General features: G+C 42.3%; 1 protein-coding gene across 11 annotated transcripts in view; it reads left to right on the forward strand.

Moving 5' to 3' along the window:
* Positions 1–20,468, forward strand: part of PCDH15 (protocadherin related 15) — a 771,473-nt gene that overhangs the window by 127,144 nt on the left and 623,861 nt on the right. Inside the window, exon 1 of one of the 11 annotated variants that reach the window (XM_045024743.1) lies at positions 1,896–2,081. The exons of the other annotated variants lie outside the window; for them this stretch is intronic. The gene's annotated coding sequence lies outside the window, so the exon portion shown is untranslated. Of the gene's footprint in view, positions 1–1,895; positions 2,082–20,468 lie in introns of those variants that run through there. 11 annotated transcript variants of the gene reach the window in all.

Below are 20,468 nucleotides of genomic sequence, written 5' to 3' on the forward strand. Positions count from 1 at the left end.
TCTAAGATGTGTGGATTTCTGAAGGATAGTTATAGTTTGAATTGGGAAAGTCAAATTCCCTGGTACAGGTGGCGTATTATAATCAGTTGCTTGATACTCAGTAAAATCATTTGCAATTTATTCATAGAAACATGATGTATGTTTAGTTTTTGTCTTGGTTTTAATGGAGAAAGATCAACTTTTGGCTGGTCTGATGGATTGAAAATCCACAATTGAGTTCATGCCAAAAGCTTGAAGCAAGCGTTCTAGAGTACCTTAGAAGAGACCGCTAGCTTTGCATTTAAACTTTATGGTTACTTTTCCTGCCTTAGGCAAACTGTGTATAGAATTGCCAAGAACTCTGTGAATTTGCTAGTAAATGTATTAAAAAGCCCAATGGGACCAGAAATAACAAGGCAACTTAAACTACAGTTGCCATTTTAAGTGCTGAGAAGATATTTTATTATAAAATTAAAAGATGCAAATAGTGCTTTGCATTGTGGACATGATGATTTCTATTGCAGCCAGGTGTACACCATCTAACCTAGAGGAAAACAAGATAAGTAAATTTTAAAACTATTCTGACTTTTTAAATCATACTTGGCAGTTAGGGCCACATCTGCCCAGCATGTAGTCCAAGTAACTTCGCTGAGCTCTCTGATCTCTGCGGAAACCAGTCAGGAGCCATCATTGTGTCACATTGTAGAGCACTAGCAGAGATACTTCACAACTTCTCCAGCCTCAAAGTTGCAATAGACCCCATGGCCCTTCCCTCCAACTCCCTCTGGCTGAGTGTGTATGCAGGTTGCCCATGGAGCTGGATGTTTGCACAATGCAGCTGGTGTGCATCACTAGTGCAGGTTTCTGAAATTCTGCCCTCTTCTCCCTTGCACAGCACAACTGTGGTGGTTCCACAGAGATGGGACAGGATTTGCTCCATAATGATCAACCTTTCTAAAAAAATTGAAGTGATATTAGGACAGATATTCTGCATAGTTGGCTTGAATTGTCACCTTCAAATAGTTGGTGCATGGAAGGCTAATGCCTAGAATTCCTGAGTTCTAATTGTGATGGTTTCACTGATTCGCTTTGTTGCCTTGTTACTAATCATCTTAGTCTCTTCCTACCCCTCTCCCCACCTCCACCCCCTCAAAAATAAGAATAATATTTTTCAACCTTGTAGAAGTTGAGAGGAATAATTATTTAATGTTTCTAAAGGTGGAGGATGCTCAGGGGCGGCTCCAGGCACTGGGGCAGCATGCCGGTCGTCGTGAGGGCGGCAGTCAGGAAGCATTCAGGGGCATTTCTGTGGGAGGTCCGCTGGTCCCGCGGCTTTGGCGGCAATTCGGCGGTGGGTACGCTGAAGGCACGGGACCAGCAGATCACCCGCAGAACTGCGCGTTACCGGCAGACCCCCTGCAGAAACACCGCCGGAGGCTGCCTGACTGCTGTGCTTGGGGCAGCAAAAAAACGCAGAACCGCCCCTGAGGATGCTATAAATGTGCCAATCAGATCTCTCCTTCCCAACAGCCCACACAGTGAGTGTCAAGGAGAAGCAAACAAATCCTCTCCACATACTGTGCACTCCACTCTCAGGAAAGATCTTCATGTACATTCTGTGCTGTAGGGAGTGAAATCTCTAGAGCAGCTGAGCCTATATAACCCATGTGCCTAATGGGGAGAGATCTCTTTAAGAGACCCATTGGGTGAGGGGAGGCAGGAGTGAGTTGTGTCTGGGTCATTGTTGCTATGCTGATTAAGCACTCCACATCCAGAAACTTCTGGAATTGGGTGTGGTAGTTTTGAGTATGCTCCAATAGGGTTCCCTGTTGCTGGGGTCAGACTCCATGAGGGCAAGCAGTCAGGTCAGCTGCTTTACAAAGGGCCATGTGCCCTGTGTGAGTTGGGAGAAGCTGAGCAGAAAGCAGTCTGTTGTCCCTAACTCTGAAGCATTTTGCAGCAGGGTTTTCTTTAAATCTATACACTTAACTGAGTGATTCGTTAATCAATTAGCTAACTGGCTAGCAGTGATGTCAGCAGACAAAGAGTCTGCTTGGCTTCCAACTGAAGATTCCTACAAGCAGGTGGAGGAAAGATGTAAGGTGAACAAAATCTAAGCTTTTGAGAACTTTCAGTTTCTTCTCACTGTATTTCTGTGGGGACTGAACTGTTCAGATTTTAATTTGTTTTCTTTATTTATGTTTATGTGTAACTGTGAAGGTAATGTCTGTGGATTATAAAATACATGTCATGCTGTAAAAATTAGATTATTTGTTTCTTTATCATAAGATTTTATAAAATTATTTAATTAACTTCATTTCTTTAGTTCCTTTTGGGACTTAAATGTGGGGAGGTTGACCCTGTGCAATCCTTGCAGAAAATCTTTAGAGACTAAACTCTAGGTCTCCAGCTACTTTCTGTGGGAGTTGGGTTTTTCTGAAGGTACTGGAGATGGGAAATGAAGTGAACTGTAGACCATACAAAGGTTACAAATTGCACCCAAACAGGGACTTGAGGATTGCTCAGAGCTCACCTCTGAATTCTTTTGAGGAATATTGCAGTTAGTTATAAAAGAATGTGGGGTTGAATATTATGGAATTTGTGCACTGTATTAATATTAAGATAATGTAAACTTGTACATAGTTAGATCCCTATAGGACCATTTTGGTCAGTGGTGTGTCCCCTGTTGATAGTACAGCAGAAATTAAGAGGGCAATTAGAATCTTTGGTCATATGCCTAATATGAGGCAGGCAGGGGCGGCTCTAGCCATTTTGCCGCCCCAAGCATGGCGGCACCCCGCGGGGGGCGCTCTGCCGGTCGCCGGTCCCGCGGCTCCTGTGGACCTCCCACAGGCGTGCCTGTGGAGGGTCCGCTGGTCCCACGGCTTCGGTGGAGCATCCGCAGGCACGCCTGCAGGAGGTCCACCGGAGCCGCCTGCCGTCCTCCTGGCAACTGGCAGAGCGCTCCCCGCGGCATGCCGCCCCAAGCATGCGCTTGGCGTGCTGGGGCCTGGAGCCAGGTGAAGGGAGAAAAAATATGATTCTGTGAATTTGAAGACTCTGCTTCTGTGATACTCATAGGAAGGAAATGTGTGTTGCAGAAGCTAGGGCAGAAATGGGATGTGACTCCTATTCATTTTGAGGTTTTGCCATTTATATCCATTGGTTCTGTGCCCAGAGTACCTCAGTGCAGGACTCAGGGATATTCTGTGTATTCTGACAGAGGGTTCAAGACTGAGACACAGGCTGTGGTTAACAGGTGCTACACCAGTTACAGCTTTTGTTAGAGAGAGTGCTGAAATCTGCCAATGAAACTGTGACTGATGTGAAACTTACACTGAAAGAAGTAGATTATCCTACTTGGCAAGCATAAGCCAAAGAGATGATGGAAGACAGTGAGATTTCTGACAAAGACAAAAGGAGGAAGATTATTGAAAGTTTATTAACACCAGTATTGAGGGTGGCCTTAGGAGCTGGTAGCAAGGCATCCTCTGTAGAATGCTTTGATATTTTAGAGAGGGCAAAGGGAAGTGTCATAAACGCATCTGATCTTAAGGCTCAATTTGCTGAGACTCACCAACACGCTAAAGAACCACCTCCTGCATACCTGACTAGACTACATGCATTAGCCCAAGAAATTTAGGAGGCTGGTGGGGTAAAAGATACTGAATTGGACTCTTATATACAAGATGAATTTTTCTATGGTTGTTGGTATGAATCCTTATTAAATACACTGTTAATAAAAGGGATTAATTGTAGTGGTAGAAAAAAGATAGTATCTTATGCCACACTCCTTTTTGAGGTGAGAGCCATTGAAAGGGAACACTCTGATATACAAAAGAGAACTTTGACAAGAACTAGAAGAAAAAGGAAGACCATTGAGTAGGAGTAGTTTGCAGTTGATAAAGGCATATGAAAATACTCCCAGTGCCCATGAAGAAGTCACTGCAATAGACTGGAAGGAAAAATACTGCAGGCTGAGAGCAGTTGGTAGTAATGCAGTTGACCCAGCCAAGTTCTGAAATGCCCATTTCAGATACACGATTTACTCCTCAAAGACCCAAAGAATTTAATAAGCAATACCAAGATTTAACAGAAGAAATCCTTTGTTTTAACTATGGGCAAATGGAACATTTTCAAAATGAATGTCAGAATTATCCTAACCCCAATATAATACATCAGCGGCTGACTGGTAGACATTCAAATCAGAGCAAGTTTGAGCCAGGAAGAAAAGAAACTAACAACTCTCAGAGCAGGGCTGCTAGTCAATGGTTTCAGGAAACAGATGTTATCCAAATGGGTGTCAGTGAGGCCATCCGGCAGTTAGTGTGGCCTGCTTGTCATGGCTATGTATACCTAGATGGAGGAAAGAGTACCTGCCTAATAGATACTGGTTATCAAGTCACTTGCATATGTGAAGCTTTCTATAATGAGCATTTATCTTACCAAAAGTTAGTCAATTGGCAGATAGAAGGGGCAGGAGGGCAAATGGTTCCATATCTGGGATATATAACCTTGAAGATACAATTCCCATCTTCTTCAGTCCTCTGCTTAGCCATTGGCTGGGCAAGGGTGGATGGGTCAGCTGATTGGCTGCTGGGTGACCACACCTCAGCTATGTGAGTGATCCTGGTTCTTTCATAAAGTTTTACTCGCCAGTTAACTGCACTGCCCTTCTATTGCCCTTCCCCCCCCTCCTCTTGTTTGTAGTTTAGGAGCTGTGCTTCTTATAATGCTGCAGGTCTGATTGATAACCATTGTTTTAGGGATCAGGAAAGTAATTTTTCAGTTGGGGCCAAATTGGCATGAGAGCTGGTGGGTTTTTTCACTTTCTTCACAGCCTCCTAGAGGCATAGGTGGGTTGAGAGTAATAGAACTCAAAAATTGATATAAAGCTGATAAAACTACTGACCTGTCAAAACTTGACTGGCATCCAGTGCAGATAAAGGCTAAAAGGGACAGCTCCCAGAATTAAATGAGATTTGGGGTTTTCCTGTTGGACCTTTTACTCATTGGGGGAGAGGGACCTGAAACCTTGGTGGAATGATGTCCCACCTCAGCCTTGTGCCTCTATCACCTCACTCCTCTTTTGCAGGTTTCACACCAGATCTGAGTTTGTGGGGTAGGCCAGGGAGGGTCTACTCAGAGTTATCATTTTGTTTGTGGTTACAGCCCTGTAACCCTCACAGGAACTAATTAAATGTCTGGTATATGAGGGCAGACATTGTAGTGTCCCTCTTCAGTGTACAATTAATAAAGTTGCTGCCTGCTGATTAAACACATTCCACATCTGTCATTAATTTGCCTGCATTTCTTGGTCAATGAGTCTGTCCGTTGACTTGAGCAAGTGGCTTAATCTGTCATTCAAATTCCCCATCCCGTAATGGTCATAATATTTGCCTACATCACAGGGGATTTAATAGGAACAAATTACTTAATGTTTAAAATATGTTTTGAAGATTAAAAACTACTTTCCAAGTATGATGATAAATCACATTTTGGCAATGAGAAAATAGGGTAAAGAACATCTTAGTTTTCCTGTTGTATAAATAGATTTTCAGTTTTGCCTGTGGATGCTGATGGGAAGAAAAACATTAATAAAGTTGGAAATACAGGTAATAGAAGCTTATAAAAGTTAAGGCTTTAAAATCACCATGAGAGTTCTGATTATTGTAATAGCCTCACCTTAAAAGATCTGATCCCAAATATGCTGGGGACTTAGCCTGCAATGGAAACATGCAAATTAGTATACTTTTGTGATATTTGCTGAATAATGAATTTATGGAATCAGTTATTTTTACCCATATGTGATTTCGGACCATTTTTGTGGGTTTGGAAATGTGATAACGTTAAGTATAATACTATTCACAGAATACAAAAAAGGCTATTACACATTATAATACAATGCTACTGTTAAGGCTCTGTCTGGTTTCTTCTGATATGACTTCTGGGTACTTAACTACAGTTCCTAATTTTACTTAATTTAATAACCACTCCTGCCCTTTACAATATGCACCCTCCCTATAATATGCAGAATTACTAACTCTAAAGAACAACTTTGTTCAGAATCTGTCATTTATAGTGAAGATATTATAATTAAATATGCTTGTATTTTATAATGTGGTAGCAATACTCCTAAATCAATTATTGGAAAAAAACCTTTTATTTTTAACAGTAGATTTAATATGTGTATCCTCTTCAGGTTGGTAGGTATTTTCCATTTCATATTATATTCTTTAGTTTCTATGTGTTGTATTTCATCTTTTTTGTTGTTATGGTACATCAGGATTTGTTAGCAAATGATAGAATTTACTTTGAATGTAGGAAGTAACTTCAGAAGGGGGGTCTGAGGCAAACCCACTGTCTGACCAGGGCTACTCACTCAGCTGTCATGACTCTCCTTTCCAACCGCACCAGCAGCGACTCAGCCCTCAGGCTTGCTGTAGCAGCGTATTCCAGGGCTGGGGTCAGATGACCGCCCTCCCCCCCTGCCACAGGTATTTCATTGACCATCCCAGAACTGCAAATTAGTCTGTGCAATGGCACTACTTGGCCAAGAATCCTCCTGCTGCCTTATGGAGTTACAGACTCTTCAGGCTTCTAGCTTGCCTTTTATCCGGTTCCTGCTCCTTCCCCAGCCTTGCCTGAGCCTGTTCAAGCCCACTTCAGCCTTGTCCATGCCATACTCTGGCCTTGTCCATGCCATACTCTGGCCTTGTTCCATCAGGCCTGACAGCCTAGAACCCAAAGCCTGATGTGGTATATGTGTGCAGGTGGTTGGGTTTGGGCTATTAAGCCTAATTAGCTTAACATCAAAATGACTTGAAGTAGGTCAGAATTGTATAGATATATAATTGTATGGATATACAGTCGTACTCTGGTATGATTTTTCACACATTGTATTCTTTCTTGCAGAGAATACTCTGCAAACCCTTAGAGAATGTACATCTGAATAGAATTGTACGATGATGATGATGATGATGATTATATTAATCCATATAGTACCTAGAAGCCATAAGCAAGAATAGGGCCTTGTTGCGAAGTCATAGTAAATGACAGTCTTTGCTAGCGTGGACAGGTGCCCAGTTTCTTACTGTTTGAAAAGGGGACCTGACATTGTCCGGTCAGACATACTGACTAGACATCCAAAGTCCAGTTACTGCAAGTGAGAGAGTTGGGAAGGCGCTAGCTTATCATCCGCTCCAAATCCTGGCTCGGCAGGCAAGTCCCTCCTAACCTGGGTGGGGAGGGGAGGTGAAAAGCAGTGAGCCACAAGACGAGGGGGAGGAGGAAGAGGAGTGTATAGGGATGGGGTATCGGGGCAGGGGAGGCTCAGGGAAAGAGGTAGGGGTTAGGGGGAATAGGTGGGGCAGGAGTGGGGCCTTGGGAGGAAGAGGCAGGGCAGGGGGTGGAAAGAGATGGGGTGGGGATGGAGCAGGGGTGAGAAGAGGTGGGGTGGGGGTGGGGCCTTGGGGGAAAGGATGGGGTGGGGGAGGGAAAAGGTGGGGTGGGACCTTGAGGTGGAGGCGTGGCTGGGGGGCAGATGGGGAGATCAAGCACCCCGGGTAGAGCGGAAGCTGGCACCTATGCCTGCCGGAGTGTCCGTTTTTTAAATATTACCAAGTTGGCAACCTTAGGGCAGGCCTACACTACAGTGGTGATCGACGCTCTGAGATCGATCCAGCAGTGGTCAATTTAGCGCATCTAATAAAGACCCACCAAATGGACTGCAGATCGTTCTCCGGTTGACAGCTCTAGTTTACCCCCGACGAGAAGAGTAACGTAAGTCGACGGGAGATTTTCTCCCATGAACCCCCAAGGTGTAGACCCCTTGACTCCAGCTACATTATTCACATAGCTGGAATTGCGTAGCATAGGTCGACTTACCGCGGTAGTGTAGACATAGCCGTAGTCTTTGCCCCAAAGAGTTTTCAAGTCCAAGCTGAGACCAAACACAGCAAGTGAGTGTAACAACCGTTAGGAGGGAAGGGTTGGGGGCGGAGAGAGGGAAGGGTAACCAAAGTAAAAACATAAAGATATGTGGATTTTGTGTTCATGAAGTTTTTAAATAAAACCAGCTGTCCCTGATGGTCTCATAACCAAGCTGTCACAGATGGTATTGTGGGATACTTTTAGCAGTCTCCCAGAGCATGAGTCCAGTGGGGCTATGTCTACATTGCAAAGCAATAGGGCTTGAACCCCGGATCTTGGTTTGACTCCCCTTGGATAGCTCTAAATTTCTAGTGTTTGTTCTAAAATCTTATATTTTTAAGAAAACCAAGTATAAATTGAGTGGATAATATAGCACCCATTTTAAGAAAATAATTAAACACTATTTGCAAATTATATATTAACATAAAATTCTAAAATATTTATTACCTCTCTGAATTAAAGTATTCATCTAACACTTATAACTAATGAAGAATCTAAATTGCATTCTTTATTTATTTATTTAGTCATAAACCCAGAGACCTCCTTTCCCCCCACAAATATAACCACTTCTAATTTTGTTCCAACTAAACCAGGCTAATTCTGTAGAGGGCATAAACTAAATATATATCTGACATACATAAGATATTGCTCCGTCTGGTGAGGGAGCTGTTCTCTGTTCACCAGATCTTTGGATTTTCTAATGTGAAACCCATAAATAAATCTCACTTCTTTTTACTGAACCTAAAAATAATTTGGCCACAAAATATTCTCTTGCCTGAGGGAGACAGGAGAGTGGATTGCAAATGTATACCTAGTTCATATAAAAACATTTAAAAAAATCAACCAATATAGATATGATAATTGTGTTATGAAGATTAGTTGGTAGCATTGAAACATGGTTACAGGAATTATCCTCTAAATACATTTCCTGATGTGCCTAGACGAATATTTACACAACCAAAATGTTAACCCTCTCTGTTTATGTCTAGAGTCAGTACAATCCCAAATATTGGACATAATGTTTTTACAATTTGGAAAAATCTCTGCTCTTAACACACATCATGGGAATAATACTAGAATGACAAAATCTGAAAAACACCACAAACTTTCAAGAGCACACACTGTATGATAAAGTAAATGTGAATATCAAATATAGTCAGTTTAAGGAAAAGTTGAAGTAGTTTAAAGTACTACACCTTTCCTTCAGTTATCTTGTACATTTTCCTGTTTGTTGTTCTATTCTGTTCAGTCTCTTTCAGTCACAGCAATTTTAGGTGTTTCTTGAAACAGTAGTATATCAAAATTTTTAGACACATGATTTTTTTAAGTTGTCAGTATCTCTTTAATAGTTTGCAAAATGCACAGTTGTTTCAATCAAGAACAATGTTTCTCAGTAGACAAAAAGACAGATGGCATTGCATTATCCTCAAAAGAGTAAAAGGGCAAAATAGCAATGCTTAGCATTCATATAGCACTTTGCATGTTCAAAGCTCTTTACAAATATATATAATTAATTAACTTTAAAAAGTGTTATAGAAAGCTGAAGAATGGAGAAACATGGTTCAAAATAAACTAGTTTAGTTTGCCTCTCAGGCTATGCTTTCTGGATGAACATAGGTTTGCTAATTAAATGTGAACAAGAGCTTTTAATTGTTTACTTGCTTTATGTGCCCTTAATATTTGTCAGACCACCAGACTTCATTTTTTCCTTATTAAAAACAAAACAAAACAAAAAGCAAAGCCGATGTCCAGAATTTACATTTAGCCAGCCTGTCAAAGGAATCTGACAGTTTGGCTTCTGGATCTCTGAACTGCAAATTTCTGGGGATTGCTTAGTTGACCAGTTAATTTACAATCTGAATCATAGCCCAGAAATCTAGTGTCGTTTACAAGTGTATTTGATGAATTCAAACAAATGTTCATTGTTGTTTTTTCTGGGCTTTTACAATTGGATATCTGTTGCAGAAAGAGCTAGAAATAGACTGTGAATGCTTTCTTTTATGCTATTTTCGGTATAGAAGAATTGTAGTACAAGTCTGCTAATGTAAAGGTTATGCCACGCTTATGCTAATTTGCACAGCTGTAGTTCTGAATTCACTAACTCGGGAAACAACACGGGGCATTTCCCCCTTAAATTGGGTTGCTTAATTACTCAAACTATTTAAATATATGGTTCTATGTAGCTCTTTATTAGGAATTTCTTCTGTAACTTGTTGCATTTAGGAGGAGTCTTTTACAGGATATTTTTAACATTTGATTTCATTCCAAGTTTTTTCTGTTGAATAAACTTTGTGAAAGTACAAAATGCACTATTAAATATAAAATCCCTTTCAAGGGGATGCCTGGTTTAGTGGGGATTTAACATTAGTGTGTGTATGCTTGTTTTAAAATACTATTGACAGACCTGCCTGAAGTCTCTCTTTAATAAATTTGGATATAAGTGGAGATATTCAAAGCCACATAGATTTGGATGTCCAGTTCCTATTCATTTTGGGCATCCAAATCCTCTTGGTATTTTGGAAAATCTCAGCCATACGTTTTACCGTGTTTAACTAAACCATTCCCCCAAATAATGGGAAGTTCACACATCACTTGACCGAATTTAGAAAAGTCACTAAGGGCACAGTGTTTCATTCCTTTCATACCAGAAACTTCCAAGAGCTTCAGTAAGAGGTTCTTGTGCCAAAAAAACTATTGGATTTCTGGAATTAAAAGGCTGCATATTCCCTCTGTGCCCTAAGCCCTCCAGTCCCACTGACTAAGATTTCTTAGATGTCTCCATGCTATTTCTAACCATCCCAGTGACTCAACATTTGTCTCTGCAGCTGTGCACTCATTCTCTCTTGCAGTATTACTCTGTAAAGAAAGAAATGCCATTTTACTGGACTTGATCCATATTGCAGCTCCATATACGCATACCTCTTCAAAGTTTTTCTCCAGATAGTGCCACCAACCAGAAGTCACTTTTAAATATTTGTTTCCTAATTTCTCCCCCCAGCATTTGTTAAAACAACGTTAGTCACCCTAATGATTTCCCAGTTCTATTAAGATTTGTGCCTCAAAAAAAGTTCTGACTGCTTCCCCATGGATACCATAATTTTAGTTAGTTTGACATAGCCTCAACAGTTGAACAATATGAAGCAGCAGCAATACATAACATCAGGTAAAACAATAAGCTGACTGAAAAACTCCTTGGTTAGCAGATACAGTTATTTTAATTACATATTCCTATGTATAATGGCACACAACTTCAATGTATAAATAGAAAGGAAGTTGTGACTTGCTGTTTTTAATTTAAATTATCCATGATTTGAAAAGCTGCTTTCTGAAATGGTGTTCTTATGTCAATTAAGTGGTGGCATAGGTTAACAGTGCTTTAGTCATGTTCCAAGGATGGCACATCTGATTAACTGAATAATATATGCCACTAATTGATTTAGTGATATTGCACCTTTTTGTGTTATGTTGCTCTTGGCTTTAGCTCAATAGACATTTACAGCCATTAAATCACTAAACAACCTTTGTTACCTTAGATTTGATTAAATAATATCAGTGTATGTGTTGGACAGGGTAAGAGGTGGTATTCTGGAAGTCTACATTATAGGTGTCTGGAGGCATTTGATACAGAAAGAAATAAGCCATTCTTTCCTTGCTCAGTTTTTCTTTGATACACACTTTTGCTGCTTTTCATACCTTAGAACAGAGATTTCCAAACTTCTTTTGATTTGTCCCCCTTTGGAGTTTCACGTCCCATGTGCACCTGTCTCTTACTAAGAAACAATATTTCTATGGCTCTCTGGGTCCAGGACCCCATCTCGGCTGGTCACTCTGCTGCCCTCCTGCCCAGGACATGCTCCGGGTGGACAACCCTGGCAGCACACAGCCAGCCAGGCTGCACCCCTCTCCTCATGCCAAGCCTCTAGAACTCCCCAGAATCACACTCAGGCTTCAGGCTCCTCTGGCCATGGCACAATCCCCAGCATGCTTGAACAAGAACCTGTAGAGGCAAGGAGGAACCACATCCCAAGAGGGTACATGTGTATCAACCTCTTGAGAGGTGAGTGAGCTGGAATTTCCACCTCCTGAATACTGAGAGGCCATGTGCCTTCAGTCCTCCTCCCTCATCTCCTTGTTCTTCCAACTAAACAGCAGTGCCATGAGCTGAAGCAAGAGATTCAGAGATAAGAGGAATTCTTATTTTATTAACAATATTTTTAAGAAATGAGAAAAAAATCTTCATCAGTCATATCCTCACACCTCCCTGAAACATCCTCATTATGCCCAGTCAGGATAGTGCGCCCCACCGTTGGAAAACCAAGACCTTAGAATAAGTTAAATGATCTCTCTCTCTCTAACAATCCTCCATCTCCCAACAGCATTTCCTGTGTCTGACGAGAGGCACTCTGTCCTATCAAATAGATTTTCTGTCTCTTATCTCAATCTGTGTCTTAGACGTTTCTCTCTGTTTTCTGTCATCTTCTGCTCAATTTTTTTTGTCTGCCCTATTTTTTTCTGTCTTCCAGTTGACTCTGGCCTCTTTCTCTCCTTGTACTTTGTCATTCTTCTTTCCAGCATCCCACTTGTTTCAGATGTACGTGTCTGTCTTGTCTCTTTCACCAGTCCTTTCTTCTGTGTTTTGGGGTCAATACAGCGATTCGTCTTGCTACTTGTCAGGCAAGAAGTTCAGTTGAGATGATTCAGTGAAACAGTTAGTCTGTTATAGCTGTAACAGCCGTTCAATTACATTTTTATAGGAGTGTGAGAGTCCTGTATCTTTTCCTGTCCCATGCGTCATTGCATGTCTAGTGGGTGGATATTCTAGAAGAATGACCTTGGGGATGGACTGTTTCACAGGATCAGGACACTTTTCTACCTACAGGGAAATGGACCCAATAGAAACACGCTACTGGGCACAAATCTTTTTTTATTTTTTGGTCACCTTCTGACCATGAGTTGAGGTGGTTCTACTTTTAATATTTAACTGATGCTGTTTGGGCACTTAGCATTGAATAAATATGTAACCCAGTGGTTCTCAAACGTTTGTACTGGTGACCCCTTTCACATAGCAAGCCTCTGAGTGCGACCCCCTTATACATGAAAAACGCTTTTTTTATATATATCTAACAACATTATATATGCTGGTGGCAAAGCGGGATTTGGGGTGGAGGCCGACACCTCACTACCCCCCCATGTAATAACCTCATGAACCCCTGAGTGGTCCTGTCAGGGACTCGAACCCCAACAGCGAAGTTCGTTGTCTGACCGCAGAGAGACAGGCAACACCAACAAGGTCCAATCAAAAGCTCTTTATTGACAAGTGCACATGTCAGTAAAGAACAGCTCGTATCTGAAGAGAACCAGCCGCCTCTTTACAGCTTAGTATTAGCTTATATAGACAGTTTTATTACGTCATAGATCATTCACTTGAGCAACCCACCCCCTTTGTCTAACAACTAGAAATTAGACACCTTTTAATATATACGCATGCCTAGTCTCTACAATATTGAATTGTTAATATCTTAACAAGCGCCAAAAGTTAGGAATGTTAGGGAGTTAAAGTTAGAGTCAGAACTGTGGGATAGTGTTTCTTATCAGTTCTTCAAACACTGTGTCTAACATAACACAGTTGGTACCAGCCCCTCACTTATCTCACTCTTTCCCAGGGCTTTGTGAGACAATGCTGCTTCTCAGTATTTTTCCACGCTGGGATTACCCAGAAACCTCTGTTAGCCTGACTTCAGTCAGGTTGGCATAACTGGTTTTGTGCTACATCTTTATTCAGGCCTAACAATCCCCCCTTTGTCCCTAGAGGACCAACGGGACTCTTGGGACAACAAATTACCACTTGGCAGGGCACAACCGGGTTACGGTTTCTTCAGTTGCAGACGAAGCTTCAAATCGCCTTCAGGGGTAACAGTTCATTGGTCTGGGGCACTGACTATAAATCAGTTAGGTATACCAAGTGGTCTAATTTCCCAGATGTCTCGGTAAATAATTCAGTCCCACATGCCTCCTCCCCATGGACCCGGCAGGATCTGGTATGTGGGAGTCTACACCCACCCTAACCGGTCCATATGCTTGGAGCACTATGAATATCCACACTTTCATCCAGAAAGTGTCCAAGTATGTTTTCATGACCACAGATCAGATGGTACTCCTGATGTGTCTGTAAGGGCAGTGAGCCAAGTCTGGTGCTCAAGATCATTCGGAATGGCCATCAGCTGGTCATTCAGGAAATCCTGAATTTCCAAACATACTAGATCCCACTGCAATGCCTTCCCAGCCTCAGTGATATTCAATACCATCTCTGTTAGTAGCTTCTGGGTCACAGAACTAAGGGCTGAAATGACATGTAACTCACCAACTCCAGCCTGTACTTGGGATAGCTGAGCTTTAAAAATAAGTCTAGTGGCCTTTTCTAGTTGGCCCAATTTCTCATCATTTTCTTGGCTTTCAGGTCCCTCTTCTTTCCAGAGGAAATAGCCCAGGCTCTCTGTTATACTAATCTAATGGCAGCCCCCTGTGAGCAATCTGGGTATGTAAAAGCGATCTGAAAACTGGATAAGGACAATGTTATTTAAAATGCAATGAGGGAGGGCAATACATGCTGAAGGATTTATCCAAAACACAGGGCGCAGCCTGTAGAATAAACCCCAAAATCCAATCAATACCACATTCCCAAGCATGGGTCCCACAAATTTTTCTGCCAGTGTATAATTTTTTGTTTCTTCACCAGGGTCAGTTCTCAATGTCCTTTTTGGTCAGGAATTCCTGGACTTTGGCAATGTCAGTGGAGTGAGTGTTTCTTCGTCTTTTCCCAAAACAGATGTAGTTCAGCATTCTACAGGGGAAAGATTACAAGTACATCATCCTGTAATGGTTTTGCTTCTTTTAGAAAAATTCAAAGGCACAGGAGATTTGTCCGTAGACAAGGGAGAGGTTTAACCAGCACGTCACCTTGTCCTTTTTTCCTGCTGTCCAGAAGACACAGTAAAACTAGAAAAAGAAATAGGCTAATCATCAGTAGGAGAATTCTTCTGAAGTGGAGGGGTCGTTTTGCAGTGAGAATCCTGGGTCCAGGCAGTCAGTCTTTGGCACTTCACAGCGGGGTGTCGGTAGTCAGCAGGACTCAATAAGGGCCTTTCCAGCATGGAGCCAAAGCAGTGTTTCACTGGTGGACCTTCACATTGATTCAGTCTCCTGGTTTCAAGAAGTGGCAGGGCTGCTAGGGTCATCGGGAAGTGCTTCTTTACCTGTAAAAAAACCTAACACATTTTATTAGTGCTTGGCAGATCTTATAGCTGCGTGGGCAAATTTAAGTCCCCCCCTTTTTCCTTTTTGGGTGTTAGCCAAGTCTTAGCTGTGAGCAGTGTCCTTGAACAGAGTCAGTGTCTCATCTTTAAACTGAGCATGTTAACTATTTTTTCTCAGTCAACTTGGTTTTTTTTTCTCTTCCCTTCTTGGCTTTTTTTTTTTTAACCTACAAAAGAAACTTTTACTTTTTACTAATACACCTTTTGTTAACAATGAACACATACACATTGCTGTCATACAGTACATTAGTCTTATCTAATATATGCCACATATACCGTTTCACTAAAATAATCTTATTACAGAGCTTGAGAACAACAAACCAAGACAAGCACACCCACTTTGATGAGTTCATTCAATACAAACTCTAGTCCAATAGCTTTCCACCATCCCCAGTCCTCTGGCTAGAAGTCTGAGGTAGCCAGAAGGATCCCATGTACAATATGGGGAGTGGGTTAACTTTCCATGCCCTTGCTTTGAAAGACTGTTGGTATGCAAATTGTAATAACAATTGTCAATTAAAAGATTTGGCCAAAAACATTTCTATCTCTTACTTAAGGAAATGTATTAGACTTTAGTATATTACATTTTTCTGATGTATCCAAACACTTTGTATTCTAAGTTGAACAGAACCAGTATCTGCATTTCAATCCAACCCTTCTGCTCGATTTCAAATCAGACCATCCCATAAAAATATTAAACACATCAATTCTGGCCACAAGACAAACACCACAAGACAGAACATAGAACACAAAACATAATTTTTACTCTGTCGCTAAATGCATGGTATGTTGAATGCTGTTCAGCTGGCATTAGTTTTCTTTTGATTATCTGAAAGACAAAAACAGAGGTCTGCCCCTTCTGGGCAGTCAATCATTACTTAAAATATACAAATACCCTTGTTGATTCTAGACAAAACAAGGGAATTACCCCATATTAATTAGATAATTTGCATTAACACAGATGCTTTCTGGCTTGCTTTTTACTTTTAACTTCTGCTTTTAAACACTGAAAGAAAACATCATCACTCACAGTGCTCTTAGAGCCTAATACAATTTTAATTACATAGCACTGTATACATTCTTCAGCTAATTTAACGAAATTGTTCATAGCCAAATGATTGCAATCTAATAATTTATTTGCCTGAATTTACAAACATTTGAAGGACACCAAGAACTTTTTACTTTAGTACGTTTACAAAGTTCAACTGCTGTTCCCTCCAGCAACGACAGAGTTAACTTTTCACTCTGCCTTAAATCACTTGCTTGTTTTCCAACAGCCACTTATTAACTCAGTTCACCATTCCAAATATTCTTCTATTTGAACCCCCATGCGTATACTTACTTACTCTGTTCTTTCACTACACCCTAAAAGTTTTCAACCTGTTTAACAATTTGTCTGTCTGTTGCCTGCCCGCCTGGGCCCGATCCTGCTTTTCTCGCTGAACCGTTCCTTTCATGGGCACTAACTTGTTCCACTACCAGTTTAGCTAGGAGGGTGGGCTTCTGAACTAGCCCCCACCCTTCTGGTCTCTTCTGTATAACATTTTTACTTACAAGACTACCCGAGTCCTCCCTTGTGAGGCTTGCCACCAAGGCAAAAACGCATGGCCCACTGGCGTTTAACTATTCAATTTCCTCTTGTAGCAAACACACTGCTGTTACGGCGTATGCTGAGCACAAATGGTTAAATTTTAACAAGTCCCTGAAGGACTGGTACTTGCTTAGCCAGGGCTTCCTTTTCTAACTGGAAGTCCTGTCTCAAGGCCTGCAACTTGCCCTGGCGCAGGTTTGAGTTGCTGCCTGGTTCATGATCTATGCTCTTAATTGCTCAATTCTAGTTATCAAGTACACATCTCGTCCCTTGTCTCCAACTACTCTATTGCCCAGTCCTGCTACGACTGGGGGTAGATCCACCTGCCACCCTTCCGGTCAACCAGGGTGGAGAGAAAAATGCTAAACCCCTCTCCAGTTCTGAGACGTGCAGCGGAGAGTGAGCACACCTTTAATTATGCAATCCTCAACATATAACACCAACAGTACCAAACAAAACAAACATAAAATAACAAGGGTAAAACAAATAGATGGTGTAAATTCTGCAGGGCTCCCCCATTCTCTATTGCTCACCAAACTGTGACAAATTTCTGTTACCAATTTATCCCTCATGTCAGGTGATCAGGCTGACACTGCAGGACGTTGGGGGAACACACCATATAATCAAATTTTAAAGCTTCATTAAAAATAATAAAACAACAATGGAGAGTGTTGGGAACGCTCCCACATTACTCAGGAAGAACATGAATGCTTCAACCCTTAAGCCACTTTAATACTCACACATGTCCAAACTGGCCACGTCTGTATAACGTTCAGAGAAGGGGAATAGGTAGACGGGAGATTATCCTGTATACAGCTTGTCCAGAATTTCCAACATGCTTCCGCTCTTGGGAGAGCTGTTCTTTTACACCCTGGAATCTCCTGCAGTGTCTCTTTTAGAGATTCCAGTTCAGGGCAGCTGCCTGTGACTTCTCCAGTTTCACCAGGCCAAGCTGAATTTCAAATTAACCCATTCCTAGACAAATTGCTCACACTGTGTCAGAGGCTTTTCTTTGGTGATTAAAAGCTCCTTTGAGATATATGATCTTATCTAGATTGAAGGTACCTTCTAATGGGCATTGTTTAGATAGATTTTCACACGTGTAAAGATTCCAATTCTCTAAATACCTGCAGGTTTTAGGACCATAATGTACGTACCTGTAATATGCTGGGGTACCCTTAGGGGGTGAGGTGGAATATTTAGACTGTCCCTTTCCCATTTTCCACTCACACACACACCAAGGCCATTATTTCCTATTACCACGATGCATCTTATCTTGCTGCACAGTCAATAAATTCAGATGGCGTGAGCCCAACAGAGACAGACGTCCCCACGGACAGTCTTCCTCCCAGTGTGGCTCTGGGGCATATGCTGGGGGATTTTTACATGAGCTCTCCATACAGCTTTAAACATACAGCTCCATAAGCTACCCGGTTCCAGAAATCTTCTTTCAATCTTTAAGTATTAGAGACAATGGGGCGTCCCCCAGGCACTTACTGCCAACTTGTCCCATTTTGTAAGGGGACTCTAACCCCTCTTCCCCGCGTCGAGCGCTCACTTACCTCTCCAGGGGACTCGAACACCTGGACTGGGACTCAAACCCAGGCTGGGACTCTAACCCAGACTACTTGGATCCTGTGCAAACCTGGACTGGGACTCTAACCCAGACCTGGACTGGGACTCTAACCCAGACCTAAGTTGTCAGGGACTCGAACCCTGACAATCTGCACTGGGACTCTAACCTTGACCCTACTCAATGGGTAGGTGGATGTTGCTGGATTTCTACGAGCTTCAGCTGGTTCACAGAACTCACCTTATCGCCGACGCAGAGATCAGATTACCAGGCAAGGCTCCTCTAAACCAGAGGATGCGCGCTGCGTTGCCTCAGAGTCTGATCCCCCGCCGGACTGTCAGAAAAGTCCCGGCGGAGTCGCCAAAGATGTCAGGGACTCGAACCCCAACAGCGAAGTTCGTTGTCTGACCGCAGAGAGACAGGCAACACCAGCAAGGTCCAATCAAAAGCTCTTTATTGACAAGTGCACGTGTCAGTAAAGAACAGCTCGTATCCGAAGAGAACCAGCCGCCTCTTTACAGCTTAGTATTAGCTTATATAGACAGTTTTATTACGTCATAGATCATTCACTTGAGCAACCCACCCCCTTTGTCTAACAACTAGAAATTAGACACCTTTTAATATATACGCATGCCTAGTCTCTACAATATTGAATTGTTAATATCTTAACAAGCGCCAAAAGTTAGGAATGTTAGGGAGTTAAAGTTAGAGTCAGAACTGTGGGATAGTGTTTCTTATCAGTTCTTCAAACACTGTGTCTAACATAACACAGCTGGTACCAGCCCCTCACTTATCTCACTCTTTCCCAGGGCTTTGTGAGACAATGCTGCTTCTCAGTATTTTTCCACGCTGGGATTACCCAGAAACCTCTGTTAGCCTGACTTCAGTCAGGTTGGCATAACTGGTTTTGTGCTACATCTTTATTCAGGCCTAACAGTCCCGACCCCCATTTTGAGAACCCCTGGTGTAACCCTTCTGCCAGGCAGAGCCAGCACCAACCAGGGCCGGATTCAATATTGAGGGATTCGTTTTCAAATATACAACACAGAACTGGCTTGAGCCCCCATCCTGTAACCTGGGAAAATTAAACCGTTGGACACCTCTGAGAGGCAATACTTCTCCACTCGCAAGCACAGAGTCTGAGTGTAGAAAAGAAACTTTTAATGAAAGGAGAGAAGTCACCCAACATTAATTAGGGAAAATGCCACTAGTAGGATTCATAAATATAAAACTGTGAGCCAGACGCCCACCCCAGAATGTGTGGGGGCAGTGCCTTCTGCCTCATGTTCTTGAGTTCTAAAACCAAAAGTTCCTTTACTGTGCCCCCCACCCCCCGCTCCTTCACCATACCCCATTCACGGTGGTTGTCCTTGTTCAGGGAGGATCCAGGGTTCATAAGTGCATCTGTGTGAATTCACCTCCCACTGGGGAAGAAGGCTCCTAGCTTGCTCTGCCATCTGAGCACTTGCTCAGGCTGGCCGCCCTGCCAGCTGCTATTCCTCGCTGCCTCCTGCCAGTCGCTCCTACTGGCCCCCTTTTGCTGTGACCTGCCTCTCTGCTGTGACCTCTGTAGGTCAGTCCCATAGTGATTGTCAGCTCTTGGTGATTTTTAGCTCAAGACGGGCTGGGCAGAAAAACGGTCCCACGCAAATGATTTCAGCACTTAAAATAGCAAAAGGCTTCTAATGAAGCCTGTTTAGCTCTTTATTTGAACAGTGTGTAGGAATAGGTTAAACCAGACTGGGGACCATTAGAGAGAGTCCACATCTCCTGGCTGGGACACCTGTCTTCAGCCCTCTCTGCTTTCACAGGGGTCTGGCTTAACGAGGTCCTTTCCGCTGAGGGGGACCACCTCATTTGGGACAGGTTAAACACAGTTCTGCTCCCCTTCACTCAGACAATAAAGACAACATTGATGACAACATTTCACTACTCCTGCATTCAGTACTGAAGTGATTTGTAGCCCAACACCAGCCAAAGCTGATGACTTGGAGTTACACAGTTCCTGTCTGTTAGATACCAACATAGAGTGGGTGTGTTCATGTAAATATAGTTTGCTCCTGAAGTCTCTCTCCCAGCC

Source organism: Mauremys mutica, chromosome 7 (assembly GCF_020497125.1).
Source record: "Mauremys mutica isolate MM-2020 ecotype Southern chromosome 7, ASM2049712v1, whole genome shotgun sequence".
Lineage (NCBI taxonomy): Eukaryota > Metazoa > Chordata > Testudines > Geoemydidae > Mauremys > Mauremys mutica.